Genomic DNA, 4511 nt, shown 5'->3' with positions numbered 1-4511 from the left:
TTGGTTGAATACATATTGCATTCATAAAATTTACAAAATAATTGCAGTAATGAAAGTAAAAGTAATAGCTTTATGTCAGAAAATGACTATTCCTCACAGTTATCCTAATTTAAAAATAAACACTCTAAGTACATTGTGACATAGTAACCTCTAGTATTAATAATAACTTTAGTATTTGCCTTCTGATTCGTTTAAACACTGATACATTCAATGCAAAAAAAAAGGAAAAACAGAGTGTCGCTCTTGCGAACGTTACTTTTGAATGTTTTCTTCTGATGGTTTTCAACATGTTTTCTTTTATCTTTTATTTTCACACAAACGTTGCTGTATGAGCTAGTATGTAGTTCTTGTCTAATTGTTCTTGCATAAATGAAATCTGGGTTGAACAAAATGTAAACATATCTATTGCAGAACCGTGTCGATTAAGAACTATGCATTGTTTACACGTGTACTTGATGATGACTAATTTCAGTTTAGGGGAAGGGGTTGCTTTGTGAGAGGTGCGAGATTGTTGCAATTTTGGCGTACATCCCACATTTTCTGTCATTAATACCGTTTCATAGTAGATATCTATTTACTGTACTGATCCAATACAAAAGTTGAAAACAAAGTTATAATATTTGGCATTTGACAAAATATCATAAAAAAAATCTGTTATAATCATGTCGTTTTACGTGCTAATGACATTTAACATTATTGTGACTTTAAATCGTAAGATCGACAGATAAAAGAAATTATTCGTCAAATTGGATTAAACTCAAAGAATTTATTTAAAAAATGGTATCAATCAACTAGATTAAATCTGAACATCAGATGAAAAATCTTTAAAATAAACTCTTTTTTTATGTGTAGTCGTGACGACTGAATTGGTTTTATATGAAGCCACTACTATATAGTTAGTTGTGAATATGGACTTTTCTGTTCTTTTTTTTAATAATTCTGATGATGAGAAATTATTGTTTCATTTCAAATCGTGGCTTGATAGCTTGATAAATGCAAAAAGATTGGACTTTAACTTTAACAGAGAGGTGAAAACTCAAGATACCAAAGTAACATTCAAACTAACAATTCGAACATAATATCACAACGACACGGCTAAAAATAAACATCTATTCGATAGATGAGTGGTTCATGAAGTTCATGTGCAGTGATAAAAAGCCTGTCAACTCTGAGGTTGTAAGTTCTTACCCCACACGTGCCGATGTGCGTTCTACTCCGATCTTTTTTGGCAATGATTGCAAGTTCTTTCTGTGGACTTCGACTTCATTAAATAATGAAATCTACCACAATCTATACACAAGGGCACTATGAGTGACGTTAAACAACAAACAACAAACAACAAACAACCAAAATTATAAATTTGAAGATCATTGCGTTCACATAACATTTCAATCAAGTCATATCATTATGTTACTGCCATGCCATACAAGAGAAGACCAAAAGGGTGTTAAAAACTTGTTTGATTGCATTTATACGATAATTTCATAACAAACAATATAACTTTAATGAGAAAAAAATAAATAAAAACTGATTAGCAAAGAAAAATCGGCTGCTTAAAATTGTATATAAAACACAACACGTATTCCTTAAACTTTTCTTTAAGGAGCAGATGCTTGATAATAACAAGTCTGTCTTGTCTACCTTTGACATTTTCATCATTTTTACGACAACAATGACTTCCTTCCAATTTATTAGCTAACGTAATTGTAAAAGTCTCATTTCCGTTTTCTACTTATATATTAAAGAAGGACTTCCCAAGTTTTATGACCTGTCTACTCAAGTAACCTTGATATCGAATATGGTTTCTTAATTTAAATTGTTTTTTGAAATTTCTAACTCACAATCTTTAGTTTTGAAATGTCTAGTTTTAAACTTTTCATCACAATGTATTGTTTTCCCTCGTGATTAAAGACTGTTTTAAACCGATATATTTCATTGTTGTCTGGGGAGAGAAAAATATGGCAAAAGAAGGTTTGCCCTTTTTAGTTTTAACTTGAGTCAGTCACGACACTGATTCAGCCAACAGTAACTCAGAATAAGACATTACTAAAATACTGTTGTGTTTTTTATTCGACCATATCTACATTGAATTTGGTTGAGATATTTCCGAACTGGTACTTTTATATCGATCTATTTTGTAAATACTTAATTGTTGTTAAGTGGATTTCACACTGAGATAATTTAAAATTAATTTATCACCATTCCTTAATTTCAGCTTCCGCTATGTCATTTGTGTAATTTCTTTTGAATAATCTAATTTATATATATGTATATTAATATAGATCTGTCAATAATAAGTTTAAAATGTGGGGTGTCCATAATGGGTTCGTTGATCGTTAACAATCGAGTGTGTCATGAAATTTACCTTAAGTCGTTAAAAAGTAGATGATTTGATCATTTATGCATTCGTATATCTCTTACTCATAATAATGTAATATTTCAATTGTTTTTCATATACATTAGGCCCGACAAAAAATCTGCTTTTTAATAGAAATTAAATTATCGCAAAAAGAATGTAAATATTCGCATAAAAACAGCTTTCATTCATATTTTATATATACACAATGTCTTTATTCTTGGAAAAAAGTCAAAGATTATATTTGTGATACACGTAGCTATACTGCCTTTCTAAATGTACTAAAATTTCGCTATTACCTGTAGATCTTTTAGTAGTAGTGAGAATTGATCAATGCTAATGTATTTGATAATCATTCAAATAAAGTATTAAAAAAAAGTAATTGCTGCATTCTTTTGCAGACAGTACTTGCTGTCGATGTCGATAACAAGTGTCTGTCTGGTGGCCAAAGTGAAACTGGTATATATTTTGTCGCCTATATATGACCAATAAGACATCGAACATGGTCCATGCTTTTGAAAACGTCATTTCTATTTATCGCCTAATAATTCAAATGGAAAGTGAGTATACATATTATTTCAATTCATCAGGTGCATAGCATTTGTAAATACAATTACTTTTCAAATAGCAATGTTTTCCGATAGGCAGGGTGGGTGCATTTCAATATAATCATTGCAAATACATTAAAATACACTTCAATGTGCAGTTATGACACTATTATTATTTGAAGAAAATGCAACATTTACTAAATCAACTGTTCTTGCAGCCTCTCAAAACAAACCGTCCTTGACCATTAATGAATAGTACACTCAAAACACATATGCATATCGCGTGCTTATAAATGCTGAGTCAGACAGGAGACAGTTGTTTTCAATTCCTTACATATATTGATATGTTACGGTACTAACTCAATAATCCAAATTAAAATTAATCTTTATTTTTGACATTAATTACTCTAAGGGTTATGTCTATGCATTTTTCCATAAGTTTTTATTACCTTTGAGTATTAAAGATTTATATGTTATTCGTATCTACTGAAAATACGAAGTTATAGTGAATGAGAAAAAGAATTTACGAAACTAACCAGTTATAATACCACGGTGTTAATCAATGTACACTGAAGACTGACAAAATTTTAGAGTTTGCACTTCTGGAAACCAGGCAAAACAACTCTACATATAAACTCCTGTTATGCCTACATCTGTACTACTTTAAGAATAAGAATAATAAGTCATATCCTGCAGTGGAAAAATCTATGAAAGCTGATTTGGGTCATTCTATCTTCCAGAAGAATATGTATATAAGTCGTGGCCACGAGTTACTAATTATAGGCTACAAAATACTAACTTCATCAGAAAAGCTTAAAAAAATAAAACCAAGAATATATAAATACATAAAAACATATCAAGCTATGGTTTCAAAAATTACATAAAATCTGTTCTGTGGTTTCTTTAAATGTATTTCTGCTTTATATCGATCTGATGGGTTTATAGATATAAGAAGATTAAGGGTTAATGGGTGGTTGGCGCCTTCAAACTAGTTTGACCTCGCAACTGTCTATATGTGCATGTCAAAAACCAGGAGCCTGCAATTCAGTGGTTGTTGCTAGTTATCATATTTGTTTTCGTTCATTATTTTTTTACTGTACGGTAATCTATAGTTGTTAATTGATGTGCCAATTGTCAATTGTCTCTTGTAAAGTGTTGTCACTTTGGCAAATCATACAACACCTCCTATTTTGTGTAAAAGAATAGCTAAATTCAGTCAACTGACGTGAAAAACAAAGTAAGTTAAATCGTACAGCATAGAAGAATTGACCACTGAACTGATTATCATCTCTGGTACCTACAGTCCAGCAGCAATGGTACAGACCTATTGATATTTAAAGACAATTCGACTTCAAAAATTTCTTGCTCCAGAAGCGATTTTTGTAGTTTAACCGTCATCACTGTGTAATGTGTGTATCAAATGCATTTAAAACAAACATTTTTGAAAAGTAGTCTTGCATTTTCCTATTACAAATGTCTAGGCCATCATCATTCATATTTTTTTTTCTATTTGTTCGTCCACAAAGTCGTTGATTAAACGCGTGTTGTTCTCAATAAATCATTATTTGTAATTTTTCTAGACATTGTAGGAGTGAAAAGCATACATC

This window comes from Mytilus galloprovincialis, chromosome 4 (genome assembly GCF_965363235.1).
Source record: "Mytilus galloprovincialis chromosome 4, xbMytGall1.hap1.1, whole genome shotgun sequence".
NCBI classification, from domain to species: Eukaryota; Metazoa; Mollusca; class Bivalvia; order Mytilida; family Mytilidae; genus Mytilus; species Mytilus galloprovincialis.
Note: the sequence above shows the minus strand (reverse complement) of the source record.